General features: G+C 46.3%; 1 pseudogene; it reads left to right on the forward strand.

Annotated features, from left to right (window-relative positions):
* Window positions 1-14,451, forward strand: part of LOC115464598 — a 274,379-nt pseudogene extending 259,928 nt beyond the window's left edge.
* The last annotated feature ends 8,041 nt before the right edge of the window (window positions 14,452-22,492 follow it).

A 22,492-nucleotide genomic window follows, 5' to 3' on the forward strand; every position in this document is an offset into this window, starting at 1 on the left:
GTCTGAGGGTGTCTCCCATGTCTTGCTTGCCTCTAGGAAGGATTCCACTAAAAAGAGTTACTTTTTCAAGTGGAGGAGGTTTGTCGTTTGGTGTGAGAGCAAGGCCCTAGAACCTCGTTCTTGTCCTGCACAGAACCTGCTTGAATACCTTCTGCACTTATCAGAGTCTGGCCTCAAGACCAACTCAGTAAGGAATCACCTTAGTGCGATTAGTGCTTACCATTATCGTGTAGAGGGTAAAGCCATCTCTGGAGAGCCTTTAGTCGTTCGATTCATGAGAGGCTTACTTTTGTCTAAGCCCCCTGTCAAGCCTCCTGCAGTGTCATGGGATCTCAACGTCGTCCTCACCCAGCTGATGAAACCTCCTTTTGAGCCACTGAATTCCTGCCATCTGAAGTACTTGACCTGGAAGGTCATTTTCTTGGTGGCAGTTACTTCAGCTCATAGGGTCAGTGAGCTTCAAGCCCTGGTAGCTCATGCTCCGTATACTAAATTTCATCACAACAGAGTAGTGCTCCGCACTCACCCAAAGTTCCTGCCAAAGGTGGTGTCGGAGTTCCATCTTAACCAGTCAATTGTCTTGCCAACATTCTTTCCCAGACCGCATACCCACCCTGCTGAACGTCAGTTGCACACATTGGACTGCAAGAGAGCATTGGCCTTCTACTTGGAGCGGACACAGCCCAACAGACAGTCCGCCCAATTATTTGTTTCTTTCGACCCTAACAGGATAGGGGTCGCTGTCGGGAAACGCACCATCTCCAATTGGCTAGCAGATTGCATTTCCTTCACTTACGCCCAGGCTGGGCTGACTCTTGAGGGTCATGTCACGGCTCATAGTGTCAGAGCCATGGCAGCGTCGGTGGCTCACTTGAAGTCAGTCACTATTGAAGAGATTTGCAAGGCTGCGACGTGGTCATCTGTCCACACATTCACATCACATTACTGCCTCCAGCAGGATACCCGACGCGACAGTCGGTTCGGGCAGTCGGTGCTGCAGAATCTGTTTGGGGTGTAAATCCAACTCCACCCTCCAGGACCCGATTTATTCTGTTCAGGCTGCACTCTCAGTTAGTTGTTCTTCGTAGGTCAATTTCTGTTATACCCTCGCCGTTGCGAGGTTAAATTGAACTGGGTTCTTGTTTTGAGTGAGCCTGAGAGCTAGGGATACCCCAGTCGTGAGAACAAGCAGCCTGCTTGTCCTCGGAGAAAGCGAATGATACATACCTGTAGCAGGTGTTCTCCGAGGACAGCAGGCTGATTGTTCTCACCTACCCTCCCTCCACCCCTTGGAGTTGCGTTTTTGATCATTTGCTTGTCATTCAACTGAGCGGGAACGGTCGCGCACGGGCGGGAAGGCAGCCGCGCATGCGCGGTGGGCGTGCCCTGCGTGCGGGACCGCCCGCGAAGTTTTGTTCCGGTTGGTGGGGGCTGCCGTGGACGTCAACCCCCCTAGTCGTGAGAACAATCAGCCTGCTGTCCTCGGAGAACACCTGCTACAGGTATGTATCATTCGCTATTTCTTCGCATTGAATTTTATGTTTAAATGTGTTTATTAAAAGACAAAATAGTACAGTTTGTAGGGCTATAGTCAAAATACATTTTAAGAATATTAACTACAAAACATACAATTAATAGCCTCCAACAGTTTCGCCAGTTTTCTCTTTACTTTGAATCTCCCCTTTTCCCCCCATCTTCCCTCCCCCCCTCCCTCCCGTCCCTCCCGTCTCTAAAGAGCAATTATGGATACGGAGGCAAAGAGTCACTATCTAGCTTAGCCTCTTATGGAGCTATCACACACAAAACTTATGTTTGATTTACAAAACCTGCCAGTGCTGCCAAATCAGGCCATGTCGGTTAGCTTCCAGAGGTCATTTCCTTTTAAAATTCTTAATCTCTAGGGCTTCGAGGATTCTAGACAAGTACCTCATTAATTTGTATTTTTTCTCTTACATCATTTCCCTCTGTTACCACGCCATGGAAAACACCTCCATTCAACCTTTAAGAATTCAAAATCCTACTTCTAGCCACCTCTGTTAATGAGTCCCAAAAAGGGGCCCATGTTTGGCAGAAAGACTCTCCTCTGGGTGAGGCCAGGTCGCCCACCGCTCTTCGTTCCAAAGAGCACAAAAAAATCATTCTCGCTCGCCATTGAGACAGGGTTGGTGAGTCTGGCGTTATCCATAATTGCAAGATAACCTTCTTACCCAGTAAAACCGTTTTTTTAAGAAACGGGCGCAACCCTATAGGTGGTCTTTGTACCAAGTGAAATTTATGGAATAGTAGCTGAGGCTTTTTCCGCCATGTAACCCTCCACATTTCCGACACATGACAACACACTTGCGTCCAAAATCTGGCTATTCGGGGACAAGCCCAGAACATGTGACCCAGCCCCGCTGGAGAGTGACCACACTTCTTACATCTATCTTCCTGACCTACATGCGCCCTCCATGCTCTATGTGGAGAAAAAAAACATTCGAGACAGGAATTTATAGGCTGTTTCTTGCAGCGCCACGCTTTCAGAGATTTTGGGTAAATCCAGAAAGCATGCCTTCAAGTGATCAGATTTAACGTTCACTGGTAGTTCTTTATTCCATTGCATTGCCAATTGTTCGTAATCAATCTCACCTAATTGCTCACGTAGTTCCGAATGGTAATATTTTAAAGGGACTGACCCTTGAGCATCCAAAGCTAAAAGAGACATCAGTCGGCTCCATATTTGGGGACTCAAATGTGCAGGTGGAATAGATCGTAAATAATGTCTTAGTTGGAAGGAGGCAAAAAAATCTTTTCTAAGTACACCAAATTCTCTGTCTAATTCTTCAGTAGTTTTTAAAATACCCTCTTCTGAGTATAAGTGATGTATATAGCTAATCCCCCGTGTTTCCCACTCTAGGAAAAGTTTAGCCGAGCTCCCCGGGGGGAAGTGGTTGTTGCCTCTTATCGGCAATAGTGGAGTGCAAGTTGTAGAAAAAACAAATTTACGGCCCAGCCAACGCCAGGTTTGTCTTAATGGAGACACCACTGATGTGAAATACCGGGGTGTGTTTACTGCCCCTGGCGTAGCATGTAGCCATGCACTAAAATGTCGGGGGGAGAACACCATGGTCTCTATACTAGTACACGAAAAGAAACTAGTGCCACGAAACCAATCAGAGAGGTGGCGCATATTACTTGCCACAGAGAATAACTTTAGATTTAAGAGTCCCAATCCCCCCTTAGGTCTAGAGAGATATAATTTAGCAACTGGTAACCTTGGTCTCTTCCCCTGCCATAAATATTTGGTCATTACCCTCGTCAACGTCTGATCATCCTTATGTTTAAGGAACAAAGGAAGCACTTGCAATACATAAACCCATTTTGGGACCAGAATCATGTTATAGAGGGCTATCCGCCCCATCAAGGATAGGGGTAAAGTCGTCCATGTTTGCAAAGTCTGTCTAGTTTTCAGTTTAAGGGGTTCTATGTTTTGGCTATAAAGGGTGGTCAGATCGGCTGTCAGCCATATGCCAAGATATTTCAATTTATCCTCTGCCCATGTTAATGGAAATGCCCCCTCCCAGGTCGAACGTATCCGTGTCTGGACTGGCAGAGCCATAGACTTACTCCTATTCAGGGCAAGGCCCGAGTAGAAGCCAAACTCCTCCAGAATACCAAATAAATACAGGAGAGAGGATTGGGGTTTTGTTATAGTTACTAATATATCATCTGCAAAAGCTAAAGTTTTGAGCTCTCGCGAGTGTAATTTAATCCCCCGCACATCTGGGTCCCTTTGGATGGTGCATAACAATGGTTCAAGGTATAACAAAAATAAGAGTGGTGAGAGGGGGCAACCCTGTCTCGTGCCACATGCTATTGTAAAGGGGTTTGATTTCATACCATTAATCAATAATGACGCTTTTGGATTAGTGTATAGCGTTACAATAGCATTAAATATCCACCCTCGGATACCAATATAATCAAGGACAGAAAAAAGGTAATCCCATCTCACCTTGTCAAAAGCCTTTTCGGCATCTAAGCTAACTAGCAGCAACGGTTCGTTCTTGGTAAGGCTCTGTGCAATGGCTAAACAGGCCTTCCTGACATTGTGACAAGGGTGTCTACCCCGCACAAACCCCACTTGACCCTCTCCCACTAATTTTGGTATTAGAGGGGATAAGCGTTCCGAGATGATCTTCGCTAAGATCTTTAAATCAACATTTATAAGAGATATAGGTCTATATGAACCTGGATTTTCTGGTGGTTTGCCCTCTTTTGGAATTAGAGTTATCAAGGCTTCATTAGACTCTCGCCTAAATCCCCCACATTCAATGGATTCCTCAAAAAAATCAAGAAGCGGGCCACCCACTTGTGGAAAAAGCAATTGATAGTACTCAGCACCAAATCCATCCGGACCCGGAGCTGACCCACGTTTTAATGATTTCACTACTCTTTGCAGCTCCTTGGCCCTGATAGGCATATTTAATTGTTCTAGCACTTCAGGGTTCAGACGTGGCATTCCAGAGTCTGCCAAGTAATCTGTTATGGACGGACCGAGTGGCGCCTCCGGGGCTTTGTATAGGTTTGCATAATATTGTTCCAATAATCTGACTACTTCCTCTGAGTTGTTGATTTGTCTACCCTCTGCATCTCGAAGTGTTGGTATAAACCTATTTCCCCCCCAGGTCTTATTCAGGCGGGCCAACAATTTCCCAGATTTATTACCATGTTTGTGGAAAGAGAAAGATCTATAAAAAAATTGTTTCTTTGTTCTCTCATGGATCATTGTATTAAGGGCTGCCAGAGAGGCCAGCATAACCTCCCTGGACTCTTTCGTGGGGCGTGCTATGTGTGCCCGTTTCGCTGCTTGATACGCTACTTCCAATTGTTTCACTCCCTTTGCCAATCTCTTTGAACGAGCACACATATAAGCGATTATATCCCCACGAATCACTGCTTTGGAGGTCTCCCAGAACAATCTAGCTTCCCCCGCATGGCCCCCATTCGTGTCAAGGAAATAAGACCATCTTTGTTTCAAGTAATCCTGGAAGTCTGCGTCCTCTGCCAGATATCCAGGAAACCTCCAAACTTGGTGACGTAAACTAGTTGCTCCCACTTCCAGTTCAATCCAAATCATTGCATGATCTGAGATTTCCATTACTCCTATCTCTGCACGTGGTACTTGAGGAAACAAGACTGAGGATATTAATATATAGTCTATTCTCGACCATGAGCTATGTGCTCTGGATAAATGCGTATAGTCTTTAGATGTAGGGTGGGTTAACCTCCATGGGTCTATAAGATCTAAAGCGGTACTCAAATACCCCAATCCTTTACCCCTCCCAAACATTGGGCTTGTTTGCGGTCCAGAGCGGTCTTGGAGCCCATCCATGACTTGATTAAAGTCTCCTGCCACTATCCATGGGCTATGACCATATTGGATTCCTAGCCGAACCAGGTGTTGGAAAAAGGAATGGTCATATACATTTGGGCCATAAACATTAAGTAGGAAAACTTCTTGTCCCATTATGTTTAGCTGTAAAAGTATATATCTGCCCTCCCTATCTTTACAAATTAACTTTGATGTGCATTGCATATTTTTATGAATTAAAATTGCCACCCCTCCTTTTTTGCTGCCCGAAGATGCAAAATAACATTCTCCCACCCAACGTTGTCTAAGCTTTTGGTGCTCAACGTCCGTTAATTTAGTTTCCTGAAGGCATGCTATTCCAGCTTTGTGGCGCTGCAACGCTGTCAAAATCTTTGTGCGTTTTATTGGGGAGGAGATACCCGATACATTCCATGAAATCAATCGGGGGGTTGGTGGCCTAGCCATCCTTTAAATAACTTGGTAACATAAATTAGACAACTTCCATATTCTTAGAGCTCCCGGGTGCCCAGCCCCCACCCAGCAGCCTAGTTTGTGTAACAGAGGTGGCCTACAGTCTTTTCCCAGTAACTTCCCATTCCTATCCGCCTCAGCATTGCAGCAGGTTTCACCCAAGCTTTGCACTTTTCCAGGTCCTTGCTGTAAAGATAACATTTGCTCCAATCGACAGGACTCCATAATCCAACATAAACAGTGTCTAGTTTTGTGCTTCTCCCTTCCCCCCTCCCCCCCCCCACCATGCAAATCTAATCTCAATTCTACCCTGCTCTCCCATGACTTCCCTACCCTCCCCCCTTAGACCTACCCTCTTCCCTACTCTATTCCCCATTTAGTCGCACCTGGGCCTACGTCACCAGACGCAACCCAAATTAGCCGCGTCCGGTGAGGGGTCAATAGGTGCCAACAAAGCCTCGTTCTCCGTCATTTTTAAATATCAACAAATTTCTGAACTTCCCTCCACCCTCTCCACACCCCCAAACAACCGGGTTATACATCTCTCATAAAGCTTAGAGCACTTGCGAGCCAAATGACTCTAGTTCACTTATCATCGTTCCAGTCTTAGAATTGGCTCTCCAGCATCTGGGTGCCGCCAGTTTTACATCTTGCATCCATTCTTCTGCACAACTGGGCCACTCGAACCCACAAACCAAGTGATCAACAAAATTCCAAACAGCCAACCTGGCAATCTCGATAATTGTAATCCAACAGGTGTTTTAATCACCTCCAGCCTTTCATGATGATCTCTCAGTAAAGCTGTTTTAATCAGTCTGCTGGCCCTGCTACCTGCTTATTCAGCCATTCCACGGCTACTTCTGGTTTATTAAAGGCTTTCCAGACTCCATTATCCATGATTTTTAAAGTCGCTGGGTATTGTAACATAAATCTGTGTTTCTTCTCCACCAGACTCGTGCAAACTGTCGAAAACGCCCGCCGCTGCATTGACAAGGCCGCGGAGTAATCCTGGAAAACACGGATGACTGCGCCATCATACTTAGTGGAGTCTCTGCATCCTTTATATGCCCGCAAAACGGCTGCTTTTTGTGAATAGTCGTGAAACTTTGCTATGATCACCCTCGGGCGCTGTTCTCTTGCTGGTCTAGGTCCCACGCGGTGGGCCCGCTCAAGACGTATTTGCCTCCCCTCTCCTGCTTCGGGAAAGTTCGCTTGCAACCAAGTTTCAAGAGTAGTTTTCAGATTGGCTTCTGATAAGGATTCCGCAAAGCCCACAAAGCGGAGGTTGTCTCGTCTTGATCTATTCTCCAAGTCCTCGATTCTCTCTGTATAATCTTGTATCAGGCGGGACAATCGTTCTAGTTCACCCGAACTTTCCTGGTGCCCCTCCTCCACCTCTGCCACCCGGGCTTCCAGCTCGCCCGTGCGCCGCGAGAGTTCCGAGGTCACCGCCGTTATGCCTGCTATTTGTGTCGATAACTGATCAAATTGTGGGGCTAATGCCCGCACAACTGCCTCCGTAAGCTCCGGTATGAGCGTCTCACCATTCTGGCTGGAAGGAAAATGTGCCGGCGAAACCGGCGCCATGTTGGATTCGACAACTTTTGTTTTGTCTTCCTTTTTCTTTCCACTTTTCGCCGTTTGAGCCATCAGAGATCTCGTAATATACTTGTCCATATATTAAGAAAGCTGTTTTGCGCAGTTGGGGAGATTTTCAAGGGCGGGGATCGCCAGTTAAGTTGCTTTTTGAACGAGGCTTTGAGCAGCTAGAGTAGAGCACGTCTTCTGCCGCTCACTGCATCACGTGACCCCCCTTCGCATTGAATTTTAATTGCCAAACCTTATACCATTCTTCTAGTTTCCTCAGATCCTTTTTCATGTTTTCCACTCCCTCCGGGGTGTCCACTCTGTTACAGATCTTAGTATCATCCGCAAATTGGGAAACTTTACCTTCTAACCCTTCGGCAATGTCACTCACAAATATATTGAACAGAATCGTCCCCAGCACCGATCCTTGAGGCACTCCACTACTCACCTTTCCCTCTTCCGAGCAAATTCCATTCACCACCACCTTCTGGCGTCTGTCCGTCAACCAGTTCCTAATCCAGTTCACCACTTCGGGTCCTATCTTCAGCCCATCCAGTTTATTTAAAAGCCTCCTGTGGGGAACCGTGTCAAAAGCTTTGCTGAAATCTAAGTAGATTATGACTATAGCTCGTCCCTGATTCAATTCTCCTGTCACCCAATCAAAGAATTCAATGAGATTTGTTTGGCACGATTTCCCTTTGGTAAAACCATGTTGTCTCGGATCTTGCAACTTATTGGCGTCCAGGAAATTCACTATCATTTCCTTCAGCATCGCTTCCATTACTTTTCCAATAACCGAAGTGAAGCTTACCTGCCTGTAGTTACCAGCTTCTTCCCTGTCACCAGTTTTGTGAAGAGGGACCACATCTGCCGTTCTCCAATCCCTTGGAACCTCTCCCGTCTGCAAGGATTTATTAAACAAATCTTTAAGGGGACCCGCCAGAACTTCTCTGAGCTCCCTCAGTATCCTGGGGTGGATCTCTGTTAAATAGTGGAGTGAGTGGCCTAGTGGTTAGGGTGGTGGACTTTGGTCCTGAGGAACTGAGTTCGATTCCCAGCACAGGCGGGCAAGTCATTTAACCCTCCATTGCCTGCAGCATTAAGCCTGCCATGAGTGGGAAAGCGCGGGGCACAAAAATAAATAAATAATAAATAAATACAAAAATAGAAAAGATGTATCTTTCCCAAAGCAGACACATACCAATCCTTAAAAAGAATTAAATAAAAATATGTTTTTCTGTTTTTCCTTTGTTGAATGGGTACTTTTCTAATTGAGTTAGTCCCAGTCTGTTCCACTATTTGTGTCAGTCTTCTAAATTTTTTTTCAGGTTTGCCTTTCCATTTCTTCTCTACATCCATCTGGCACTGATCTTTCTTTCTTTTTATGCTCATTTTTCTCGTCTCTACTTCTATATCCACCCATATTTGATTTTTAGCCCTCATTCTCCCTTTCTTTCGCCTTCTAGTACTTAGTCGCCTTCTATTCAACTCTCATCTCCTTCTTACCTTCTTTCCAGCAATTTCATTGCCCCCTCTGTCTTTCTCCTTCCCCAGTCTGCCAATCCCGCCCCCCTTTGTCTTTCACCCACTCTCTAGTCCCCCATTTCTATCCTCTGTACTCACCCTCTGAGCCCTCATCTACTCTCCACTGCTTTTCATCCCCTCATCAGCTCCAGTTCCATCCCTGTCTCTCCATCCTTCACTTGTCTCCAGGCCATTCTCTCTCTTACCTTCTACCCCATCTACTGTTGCCTCTGTTTGACAACATTTACTATGTTTCTACCCTCACTTGAACCCCTTGGGATCTCCTTCCTCACTCATACTCTTCCACAGCACCCCATCCTGGTCTCAGAACACAGAGAGCCCCTGTTCAAATACAGGGTAAGCAACCACAAACTAACCCCCCCCAGGGCCGGTCTTAGGGCGAGGCGACCACATAGGGCCCCGTGCTCAAGGGGGCCCCGTGTGGCGCACCTGAGGTTGCCCCGCCCGCCGCTCCCACCCCCTGACGGTCGATCGCTGCTCCTACCACCCTGTCCTACCTTTAAAAAAAATTTGAGACGCGCCGGAGTAGCAGGCAGCAGCGCCTCGCGTCTGCCCTGCCAGTAAAAATCTCCTGGACATCGTTGGGCCTTCCCACATTGAGTCCCACCTTCCTCTGAGTCCCCCTGACCCGACCCACCTACCAACTCTGTTCTCCTGCTACTCCAGCGCTTCACAATTTTTTTTTTAAAGGCAGTGGGTGGCGCCAGGCAGCAGGAGAACAGAGTTGGTAGGTGGGTCGGGGGGACTCAGATGGGAGAAGGGTGTGAGATGGGGGTTCTCAGATGGGGGAGGGGGTAAGGGGGACTCAGATGGGAGAAGGATGTGGGATGGGGGTTCTCAGATGGGGGAGGGGGTTTTCGGATGGCGGAAGCCAGGGACTGGGGTGGGGAGGCGAGGGGGTTCTCGAATGGGAGGAGGGGAGGGGGCTCTCAGATGGGAGAAGGGGGGCTGGAACTGGGGTTTGAGAAGAGGCCATATGGGAAAATGGGGGCCATGCATGGGGCTGGTGGGAAAATGGGGCATGCGTGGGTCAGGTGGGAGAATGGTTCTGGGGCTGAAAAGGGGGGCCCTAATACAAGGCATGTGGATGAAGGGGGCTGGAACTGGGGGCTCAAAAGGAGGGTAGGTGGGATAAGGGGGCTAGTACTGGGACTGGAGGCTGAAAAGGGGCAGGGGCTGAAACTGTGGGTACTGGGGGCTGAAAAGGAGATAGGGAGAAGTGGCTGGGGCTCAAGCTTGGGACTGGTGAGAGAAAAGGGCTGGGGACTGGGGTTGAAACTGGGGGCTGAAAAGGGGACAGGGAGAAGTGGCTGGGGGCTGAAGCTCGGGACTGGTGGGAGAAAAGGGCTGGGGCTGAAACGGGGGGCTGAAAAGGGGACAGGGAGAAATGGCTGGGGGCTGAAGCTCGGGACGTGGGAGAAAAGGGCTGGGGCTGAAACAGGGGACTGGTGGGATAGTGGGGCTGGAACTGGGGGCTGAAAAAAAGGGGCCGAGAGAGGGGCAGATCCTGGATGGAAGGGGGAGCGAGAGGGAGGGCAGACCCGGATGGATGGGAGAGGGAGGGCAAATGGTGGATTGAAGGGGCAGAGAGAAAGGGCAGACAGTGGATGGAAGGGGGAGAGGGCAGACGGGCAGATGGTGGATGGAAGGGGCAGAGATAGAGGGCCGATGTGGATGGAAGGGGCAGGGAGAGAGGGCAGACATTTGGATGGAGGGGACAGCAGAGAGGGCAGACACTGGATGGCAGAGAGAGAACGAAGACAGATGCTGGATGGAAGGAAGACAGTGAAAAGAAGATGAGGAAAGCAGAAACCAGAGACAACAAACTGTAAATAAAATATATATTTTTATTTTTTTGCTTTAGGATAAAGTAGTATTGTAGCTGTGTTAATAAATGTTTATAATAGAACATGTAAACAAGGTAGTCTTTTTATTGGACTAATTTTAATACATTTTGGCTAACTTTTGGAGAACAAAACCCCCTTCCTCAGGTCAGGATAGGATACTGTAACAGTACTATACTGTATTGACCTGAGGAAGGATGTTGTGGCCTCTGAAAGCTAAATGTATTAGTCCAATAAAATGGTATTATTTTATTTTCTATATTTATTTTTTTTCTATTTGTTAATTTGTAAAGTGGTGATTGGTATTTGTTAATTTTTTCAAATTTACATCTGCTGTCTTTATATTTTGCACAGTACTAGGGGACATTTTCTGTTTCTGTGGTGTTGCATTGTATGTGTTTGTGAAAAAGACATGGTTTTCAGTTGGCATTGACTGCAGAACCAGCAAGCCCTGGAGCTGGGGGCCTTGGAGCTCGGAGGGAGGGGTGGCCAGCCCTGGAGCTAGGGTGGGGGCGGAGTTAAGGTGGGGGCTGGGCTAGGGTGGGGCCCCATCAAATTGGTCTGCATAGGGCCCCGCACTTGCTAAGACCGGCCCTGACCCCCCTATTTACTAAGCTGCGCGGCTTAGTAAACAGGGGGGTAAAAGTACTAATGTAGGCAAAAATTAAACTGAAACTCAAGATGCCAGATTTTGCATGCAGTGCAAAACCAATTAGAAGGAAATGCATTTCCTCATGTTTAGTGAAGTAAATTCTCAAAACTGACATAATTCTATCACTAACTGAAAATAAAATCATTTTCCCTATCTTTGTAATCTGGCAATTGTATTTTTCTAATCATCTTGTTTCCAGTCTCTGGTTCTTTTTCCCTACCTCTGTACGCTTAACTGTTTCCAGGAGCTCTTGTTTATGTGCTATTTCTTTTCTCACATCTTTCTTTTTCATTTCCAGCCCTACATCCATTTTTAGCACTGATCTTTTAGCTTTCTTCTATTTTTCTGCTTCCTTCCAAATCTTCCCCTCTCTTCAATCCATGTGCAGCTTCTCCCCTCTCCATTCCATCCATGGGCACCATGTCCCCCTCTCCCTTCCCTTTCCCTCCTTTCCATCCATGGGCAGCTTCAGAGTGGAGGAATAACCTAGTAGTTACTGCCTGTAAGATTGGAGGGACTGTGGGGAGGGAAGTATGGAGATGTGCAGCTTTGGCACTAGTTTTCACTATGGTTGCAAGGGAGAGGGGCATTTCCACCCCCATAGTGACACCTATGCCACTGAACCCATAGTAGAGATCCTGAAAATGGAAGAGGTTCCTTTCAGTGACCAAGAGTGGTGAGCAAGGAATTCCTATGTCAAAAAAAATCATTGCTGTGTGCTGTGGTGTATTTCTATATTTTCACATTGAGTTTTTGGTTAGTGAATATAATCAGAGTGAAGGGAATCACTGCAGAGACTGCAGGGGAGGATGAAATGTCCAGAACCAACAGATGAGATCAGGATGGTCTGTTTATGTCTCTTCATGTGCCATTGCTCACTTACACTGTCTACCAGCAAGTGACTTTAAATACTTATGATGGGATATTTGCCTATATATGTCTTACTAAATAGCTGTATAATTTATGTACATACTTTCATTTTTATCCAGCAGATGATGGATTTGGGAATAAGAGAATGAAAGGGTGTGATGGAGAACAGAAGGAGGAATGGAAAGAAAACAACCCCTCCAGAGACAGCCCTGATCCTTCAGCTGATAGTGTTGGAGGCATTAGTAGTGTAAGCTTGCAAGAAAATACCCGAAAAGGAGAGAGCTTGAATGTATGTATTGAACAAGAGAGAAATTCCACCAACTGGCCAAATCTCAGACAAAGTAAAAGAATCAGCAACAAAAGTAACCTCAGAATTCATGAAAGAATCCACAGTGCAGAAAAACCAAACAAATGTTCTGAATGTGGTAAAAGCTTCAATGGAAAAAGTCAACTCAGAATTCATGAACGAATCCACACTGGAGAAAAACCATTTAAATGTTCTGAATGTGGTAAAAGCTTCAATCAAAAGAATAACCTCAGAATTCATGAACGAATCCACACTGGAGAAAAACCATTTAAATGTTCTGAATGTGGTAAAAGCTTCAAAGGAAAAAGTGAACTCAGAATTCATGAACGAATTCACACTGGAGAGAAACCATTTAAATGTTCCGAATGTGGTAAAAGCTTCAATGTAAAAAGTCAACTCAGAATTCATGAACTAATCCACACTGGAGAAAAACCGTTTAAATGTTTCGAATGTGGTAAAAGCTTCAATGGAAAAAGTCAACTCAGAATTCATGAACGAATCCACACTGGAGAAAAACCGTTTAAATGTTCTGAATGTGGAAAAAGCTTCAATGGAAAAAGTGAACTCAGAATTCATGAACGAATCCACACTGGAGAAAAACCGTTTAAATGTTCTGAATGTGGTAAGAGCTTCAATCGAAAGGATAACCTCAGAATTCATGAAAGAATCCACACTGGAAAAAAACCGTTTAAATGTTCTGAATGTGGTAACAGCTTCCATCGAAAGGATAAGCTCAGAATTCATGAACAAAGCCACATTGGAGAAAAACCATTTAAATGTTCTGAATGTGGTAAAAGCTTCAATGCAAAATATAAACTCAGAGTTCATGAACGAATCCACACTGGAGAGAAACCATTTAAATGTTCTGAATGTGGTAAAAGCTTCAATGCAAAAAGTCAACTCAGAATTCATGAACGAATCCACACTGGAGAAAAACCGTTTAAATGTTCTGAATGTGGTAAAAGCTTCAATGGAAAAAAGGATCTCAGAATTCATGAACGAATCCACACTGGAGAAAAACCGTTTAAATGTTCTGAATGTGGTAAGAGCTTCAATCGAAAGAATAACCTCAGAATTCATGAAAGAATCCACACTGGTGAAAAACCATATAAATGTTCTAAATGTGGTAAAAGCTTCAATGCAAAAAATAATCTCAGAATTCATGAACGAATCCACACTGGAGAGAAACCATTTAAATGTTCTGAATGTGGTAAAAGCTTCAATGCAAAAAGTCAACTCAGAATTCATGAAAGAATACACACTGGAGAAAAGTCATATAGGAATGTAATAAATGTTTCCACAGCAAATCTGATGTAAGAAAATATGAAAGAATCCACCTTGGAGAAAAATATAGACAAATGTGCTAAGGTGCTTTCCTTAGGTGAAAGTTGAGCAAAACTGAAAATAGCTCTGACTGAACACTGTGAGATAAAGGAACTTGAACAGGAAGGTGTATATAAATATCTAAGCATGGTGGAAGGAACAACTAAAAGAAGCAAAGTACACAAGGGTGGAAGAAAACCAAGTCCAAAAGACCAGTACTGAAACCACGGTGGTAAAAGCACCAAAATCAGAGTTTATTGGGACCCTACGCAGTCTGTGTTTCGGCTACAAAACCTTCCTCAGGGGTCAGCAAATTGATGTGTATAGATTAAGCATCTGAACCTCTCAAAATGAGGAGCAATAAGCTATGTGGTGCAGTCCACCACAATCCACGATGAAAGAGTGAACAAACAAAATTGTGGATTGTGATGGACTGCACAGGGGTCTGTGCTACGACCGCTGCTTTTTAATATATTTATAAATGATTTAGAGAAGGGAGCAACTAGCGAGGTAGTTAAATTTGCTGATGACACAAAGTTATTCAAAGTTATTCAAAGGGAGCAACTAGCGAGGTAGTTAAATTTGCTGATGACACAAAGTTATTCAAAGTCGTTAACTTGCGACAGGATTGTGAAAAATTACAAGAGGACCTTACGAGACTGGGCGGCTAAATGGCAGATGATGTTTAATGTGAGCAAGTGCAAGGTGATGCATGTGGGAAAAAAGAACCTGAATTATAGCTACGTCTTGCAAGGTGCAACGTTAGGAGTTACGGACCAAGAAAGAGATCTGGGTGTCATCGTCGATAACACACTGAAACCTTCTGCTCAGTGTGCTGCTGCGGCTAGGAAAGCGAATAGAATGTTGGGTATTGTTAGGAAAGGTATGGAAAACAGGTGTGAGGATGTTATAATGCCGTTGTATCGCTCCATGGTGCGACCGCACCTTGAGTATTGAGTTCAATTCTGGTCGACGCATCTCAAGAAAGATATAGTACAATTGGAAAAGCGAAGGGCGACTAAAATGATAGCGGGGATGGGACAACTTCCCTATGAAGAAAGACTAAGGAGGCTAGGGCTATTCAGCTTTGAGAAGAGACGGCTGAGGGGAGACATGATAGAGGTATATAAAATAATGAGTGGAGTGGAACAGGTGGATGTGAAGCGTCTGTTCACGCTTTCCAAAAATACTAGGACTAGGGGGCATGCGATGAAACTACAGTGTAGTACATTTAAAACAAATCGGAGAAAATCTTTCTTCACCCAACGTGTAATTAAACTCTGGAATTCATTGCCAGAAAATGTGGTGAAGGCGGTTAGCTTAGCAGAGTTTAAAAAGGGGTTGGACGGTTTCCTAAAGGACAAGTCCATAAACCGCTACTAAACGGACTTGGAAATATCCAAAATCCCAGGAATAACATGTATAGAATGTTTGTACGTTTGGGAAGCTTGCCAGGTGCCCTTGGCCTGGATTGGCTGCTGTCGTGGACAAGATGCTGGGCTCGATGGACCCTTGGTCTTTTCCCAGTGTGGCATTACTTATGTACTTATGGGTTGTATAGCTTGGAAAAGAGATGGCTGAGAGGGGATATGATTGAGGTGTATAAAATCCTGAGTCGTGTAGAATGTGTAAGTGAATCGATTTTTCACTCTTTCAAAAAGTACAAAGACCAGGGGACATTCAATAAAATTAAATAAAAATACTTTTAAAACAAATAGGAGGAAATATTTTTCACTCAAAGAATAGTTAAGGTCTGGAACTCGCTGCTGGAGGATGAAGGATGTAGTAATGGCGGTTATTGTATCTGGGTTTTAAAAAGGTTTGGACAAGTTCCTGGAGGAAAAGCCCTTAGTCTGTTATTGAGATTGATATCTGGGGGGAGCCACTGCTTGCCCCGGGATTGGTAGCATAGAATGTTACTACTAATTGGGTTTCTGCCAGGTTCTTCTGACCTGGATTGGCCACTGTTGGAGGCAGGATACTGACATTGTACACAGTGCTGTAAATGAGGTCTCACCAGAGACGTACACAGAGGCATTCTCACTTCCTTTTTCCTAGTGGCCATTCCTCTCCTTGTGCAGAATCTACATAGTGGAAAGTATTTGCATATCTTTCACTGATGTTAGCAGTTATTAAATTATACCCAGAAAGAGCAATAATAATAGTCCCTGTGGCATTTGGAGTTCCCCTCTAAGTTTCCGTTTGAAAATTCTACTGACACACATGGTGGGATAGGGGTGGGGTGAGTTTATATAGGCGTTTCCACGTGTAAAACCTGATTTACATGTAGAAAAAGGCTTTTATAAAATTGCATAACCGTATATGTATGTAAAAAAGTACACGCAGAGAAAAAAATGCAGCTACTTTTATATTTAAATCATGTTTATTGATGGTGTATTGTACATTGCACTGCACATTGGAAACAGTTTTATCATGTTACCAACATCCTTTTTCGTTTTTACCCCCAATTATCCTCCCCCCACATCAACATCCCCTCCCTGTGTATCCAATGCAGGTACTTATTAATAAACACACACATTCGAACTGAAATCATACAGATTAAGAACATTTGTACCTCTTTTACTACCCTCCCCTTCCCAACATACCCCTTTTTTCCCCTTTCTATCCTCCCCCTTCCCGATTGTCGATTCTTCTTCTCACAATGTATATGTTACAGGTTTAACAAATAGCTGCGCGCTGCCGGAGTTAATGTGTTCCAGAAGGGGGTCCCCTGATATTGAAACTGTTTCCCTTTGGTGGTATCAAAGTCCACTATGCCCACTCTCTCCATACGTAGCAGCCATAGCATTCTCGTTCACCACTGCTGGAGGGTTGGGGCCTGAGGAGCCAACCACTCCATCGAGATAACTTGTTTGCTTACAATAATTGCACAAGTCACAAGTGCTGCAAAGCCTCTTGTCCTGGGGCGCATCTCCAGCTTTGGTTCCAGATTGTGTTCACATACTTTATAATATCTCTCCAATACTTCTGTATTTTTACACAGGACCAAAACATATGTCCCAGATTTTGCCCCACATTTGGGACACTCTCCCCAGGGAGAGAGACCCATGTAGAACGCCCTCCTTGGGGGTACGTATAGACGAAGGGCAAATTTATACTGTAATTCCCAGTGTGTGGATTGATTAGTTGTTCATCTGATCGAGAGAACGTGAGCCTTGATTTGTGCTGCTGTTATGTCCACCTGAAGGTCTGCGGTCCACAATCCAGTTCTTGAACAGTATCTTTTATATGCTGGTGATGGTATGAGAGTGGCACTTTTTGTTGAGATTCCAGGGAGAATGCTGCAGAAAGTTCCTCTTGAGCATCTTCTGCAAGGGAGTCCCATGGCAAAGAGTGTATGTAATGTCTTAGCTGTTCATAATAAAATTGATCTGTCTTAAGCACTCCAAACTCCTCTTGCAGTTCCGAAAATGGTCTCATATGTCCATCTCTGGTGACCACCTGCAACAAATATTTGATGCCTCGTCTCTCCCATCTGCGGAATGAAGTATAGAGGCAGCCCGGTGCAAAAGCTGCATTGTTACAACGGGGTCACCTTTGGCGTGAAGTGATGCAAACGACAAATCCACCTCCAAACTGATACCACAAATGTCATAATCCTGGAATAGCATAGCATATATGGAATAGGCGCCCCAGAGGAATGGAGGTAGCTACTGAAATGGACTCCCCCCGTGAGGGCCAGTTCTAGAGCAGTGTCTGAGAAATCTTGTGTATTCCGAAAGCAGTCATTTATATTCCTCATGCCACTGGCTAAGAGTCCCAGGCCACCATATTCTACTGGGATGCACAGTGTGGCTATAGATAGTCGAGCCTTACGCCCTCGCCACAGGAAGCCTTGTATCATAGTGTGCAATGTTCTCTCATCTCTTCGTGTCAAATATACAGGCAACATCTGCATTACATACAGCCACCTTGGTGCAATCATCATGTTGAACAAAGCACTTCTGCCCAGTAATGAGAGTGGCAGCTTCACCCACGCACTCAGACTAACCTTAGTTTCCTGGAAGAGTCTCTGAATATTAAGGTCATATATTGTGTTTAGGTTTACCGGGATTCCCACTCCCAAATACTTCAGCTTGTGTGGTGCCCACTGAAAAGAGAATCGGTGTCCCCAACCTCCTCTCCCCTCCACCCCGACCGCCATAGCGGACGATTTGTGTAGGTTTGGTTTTTTTTTTTTGTTACATTTGTACCCCGCGCTTTCCCACTCATGGCAGGCTCAATGTGGCTTACATATTATATACAGGTACTTATTTGTACCTGGGGCAATGGAGGGTTAAGTGACTTGCTCAGAGTCACAAGGAGCTGCCTGTGCCTGCAGTGGGAATCGAACCCAGTTCCCCAGGACCAAAGTCCACCACGCTAACCACTAGGCCACTCCTCCACTGGGTTCAATTTAAAACCTGAAAATTGCCCAAAGCGTCTAATGTTTTCTAAAAGCATTGGGACTGACTTCTGTGGGTCAAGTAGTGTTAAAAGTAAGTCGTCTGCGTATGCCAGCACTTTAATACACTTTTCCCCAAAGGAGACCCCTTCCACTCCCTTATCCCCTTTCAAGATGCGCAGCAGGGGTTCTAGGGATATTACAAATAATAAGGGAGAGAGGGGACAGCCCTGTCTCGTACCTTTTTGGATTTCAAATTCCTGTTCTTTCAGGCCATTGACCAGTACACTGGCCTGTGGTGCCCGATATAAAGTCTTAATGGCCTCCAAATATCACCCTGCAAACCCCATGTGTTCTAATGTGTAAAACAGATAGTCCTACTGCACTTTGTCGAACGCCTTTTCGGCATCTAGACTAACTACCAATGCAGGTACCTCCCTTTCCGAGCAGGCCGCCATAGCTAGTAACAGTCTACGTACGTTTTGTGTTGACTGTCTATTCCTCACAAACCCTACCTGCTCTGGCCCTATGAGTCGGGGCAGGAGTTCTGCTAGTGGGTCTGCCAGTATTTTTGCTAGCAACTTGATATCTACGTTTAGTAATGATATGGGTCTATAGGAGTCTGCATTATCTGGCGCTCTGCCTGGTTTCGGGATTAGTGTTATTGTAACAGGATTCTCAGCTAGTGAATCAGGAGACAAGAGGCAACAGGTTCCAAAGGCAAGACAGCTTTTATTGCTAGCAATGTACAGCACTGAGTTCAGTCTCAGGATACTGTGTGTCAGAAATCAGCTGACACTTACATTTATACCTCCCCTGTGGGCCTGCGCATTAGGCCCCTTATACATCACAGTTGACATGCGCAGTAAACATTTGTAGTTTTTGTAGTTCTTACAGTACATACACACGTCATAATACTGAAATGATACTAGCAAAGAAAACGAAACTTATCGCCCTGTTTTAGCACACACACACATAATCACACAATGCTTCTTTCACAGAGTTGATAAGGCTCAATGGAGCTTAAGGCTCAGAGATGCAGGGTGGGGGTGGCTACACTCCCAGACTATCTTTTATTCATGTAGCATCTACTTGCAGGCTGGTTTTGTGTGCAAGCCTTGGCTACTAAATGTTACAAGCAGTTATCTACTGCACCTGCATCCTGTCTCAAACAGTTATTCCAGCAACTTTGGTATCTTGCAAGCAGGATCTGACAGTTTGTAGTTAAGGCACAGTACAAGAGAATGTAAAAGTTCTGTAAAAGTTCAGGTCTGGAATGTGGTATAAAGAAGGCAAAGTCCTTGGGTAAATATGGGCTTGAGGCCGTCCTGACAGTCCTGATCCAGTGGTGTTGCAGGCCGGATCCGGTGGCCACTCCTACATTATTAAGGCTGTATTTGCATACCTCGGAAATTGTCCCTTTGAGATCACCGCTTCCTAGTATGTAAGCAAGGGGGCCAGTGCTTCTGGTGGGAAGGATCTATAGTATTCCCACGTGAACCCATCTGGGCCTGGTGCAGTCCAAAGTTTTTGTGATTTTATTGCTTTTTGAAATTCAACTATCGTCAAGGGAGCATTCAGCTTCTCTGTCTCATCTTGTGATAACTTAACTAGGCCCGATTTTTCATGTCCTGTACTCCTTGCTGGCTCTACCCTTGCCTCCCTGCCACCCTGCTGCCCTGTCCATCTGCCGCCGGTCTTTTGTCCTAGCTTGCTCTGGTCTTTTCAGCCCCAGCCTGTTCCGGTCCGGCTTGTTCCATCCAGTCCGCTGCTCTGCTCTCTTCTGCCTCTGCTCCTGCTTGTCCCAATCCATCTGTTCCAGCTTATTCCGGTCCTGCTGCTCCGCTGTTTTCTGCTCCAACTTGTTACAGTCCGTCTGTCCCAGCGTGTTCCAGTCCTGCTGTGCTGCTGTCTTCTGCTCCAACTTGCTCCACTCCATCTGTTCCAGCTTGTTCCAGTCCATCTGTTCCAGCCTGTTTCAGCTATTCCAGTCTGTCTGTTCCAGCTTGTTCCAGTCCGTCCGTTCCAGCTTGTTCAAGTCCGTCTGTTCCTTCTTGCTCCAGTCCATCTGCACCTGCATGTTCAATCTGTCTGTTCCAGCTTGTTCCAGTCCACCCATTCCAGCTTGTTCCTGTCCTTCTGCTCCAGCTTGTTCCAATCCATCTGTTCCAGCTTGTTCCAGTCCGTTTGTTCCAGTTTGTTCCGGCTTGTTCCAGCTTGTTCCAGTCTGCCCATTCCGGCTGTTCCAGCTTGTTCCAGTCCATCCATTCCAGCTTATTCCTGTCCGTCTGTCCCAGTCGGCTCCAGTCCATCCGTCTGTTCCAGCTCGCGCCAGTCCTACTGCTCCAGTCCATCCGTCTGTCCATCTGTTCCAGCTTGTTCCAGTCCTTCGTTCCAGCCTGTTCCAGCCACATCGCATCTGCCCCAGCCTACCTGCATGCCTGCCTGCCTACCAGCAACCAACTTACCTGCTTGTCAGTCCATCAACTTGCCTGCCTATCAGCAACCAACCTACCTATCAGCAACCAACCTGCCTGCCTGCCTGCCAGTCCATCAACTTGCCTGCTTATCAACCCACCAACTACCTGCCTGCCATCTAGCCTGCTCAACTACCTAACTGCCTCCCCGCCTGTCGCCTGCCTTCAAGCCTGCACAACTACCTGACTGCCTCCCCGCCTGCTGGCTTACCAGCCCATTAACCCACCTGTCTACCAGCTCACCCATCACCTGCCTGCCTCCCTGACCATGGCCCCTATACACATTCTCTTCATCGCCCTGTCCCTTCCTAATCTTTTCCCCCTCCCCCCACCGCTGTCTACTGCAGGAACTCATTGCCCATCCATGTCCTCTCCCGTTCTGCTCACTACTGCATTACCCTACCCACCCCCGTCCCTCACTACCCCACCATCTCTCCTATCCTCCCCCTCCCTCCTAGCTCTCTACATTCAACACTTCCTCCCTGCCATTAGCCCATCCCCATTCCTAGTAAGCTCATCCCGTCTTCGTCGCCTTCGTCGCCCTACCTCCCCGTCCTCCTCCGCACTCTCTTGCTCCTTCTCCTACTCTCCGCCGGAGACATCAATCCCAATCCAGGCCCCCCACACATGTCCTCGTCTTATCCATGTAAACGCTCCCGGGATGTCTCCAATCTCATCTCTGTACCCCTCCTTCCCCCTTCCTCCCTCCCCTTCTCGTGTGCCCTGTGGAATGCCCGCTCTGTGTGCAACAAACTTTCTTTCACCCACGATCTCTTCATCTCCCGCTCCCTTCAACTGCGTGCCCTAACTGAAACCTGGCTCACCCCCAATGACTCGGCCTCAGTCGCGGCCCAGTCGGCCGCGGAGGAGGTGTCAGGTTACTACTTTCCCCCGCCTGTAGTTTTCAACCCCTCCTCCTACCGCAATCTCACTGCTTCTCATCCTTTGAAGTTCACTCCATCCGTCTATTCTACCTGCTGCCACTCAGAGTTGCAGTCATTTACCGCCCCCCTGATAAGTCCCTCCCCTCCTTCCTTACCGACTTCGATGCATGGCTCTCCGTTTTTCTTGAACCCTCATCTCTGTCTCTCATTCTTGGGGATTTTAACATACACGCTGACGACCCATCAGACTCTTACGCTTCTCAGTTCCTCACTCTGACATCCTCCTTCAACCTCCAGTTGAGCTCCACCACCCCCACTCACCGAACTGGCCATTGTCTTGACCTCATCCTCTCCTCTACCTGCTCACCTTCCAATTTCTGCGCCTCAGATCTTCCTCTCTCAGATCATCACCTGATCACCTTCACACTTCATCACCCTCCCCCTCAGTCCCGCCCTACACTAACCACTACTTTCAGGAATCTCCAGGCCGTTGACCCTCCCACCTTATCCTCTAGTATCTCTAATCTCCTCCCCTCCATCATGTCCTCCAAGTCTGTCGATAAGGCTGTCTCCGCTTACAATGCCACTCTCTCATCTGCTCTGGATACCCTTGCACCATCCATCTCCCATCCCACAAGGCGAACTAATCGCCAGCCCTGGCTAACCCCCTGCATCCGATACCTTCGCTCCTGCGCTCGATCTGCTGAATGCCTCTGGAGGACATCTCGCACCCATTCAGACTTCATTCATTACAAATTCATGCTATCCTCCTTCCAG

The sequence above is a fragment of the Microcaecilia unicolor genome, chromosome 1 (assembly GCF_901765095.1).
Source record: "Microcaecilia unicolor chromosome 1, aMicUni1.1, whole genome shotgun sequence".
Taxonomy (NCBI): Eukaryota; Metazoa; Chordata; class Amphibia; order Gymnophiona; family Siphonopidae; genus Microcaecilia; species Microcaecilia unicolor.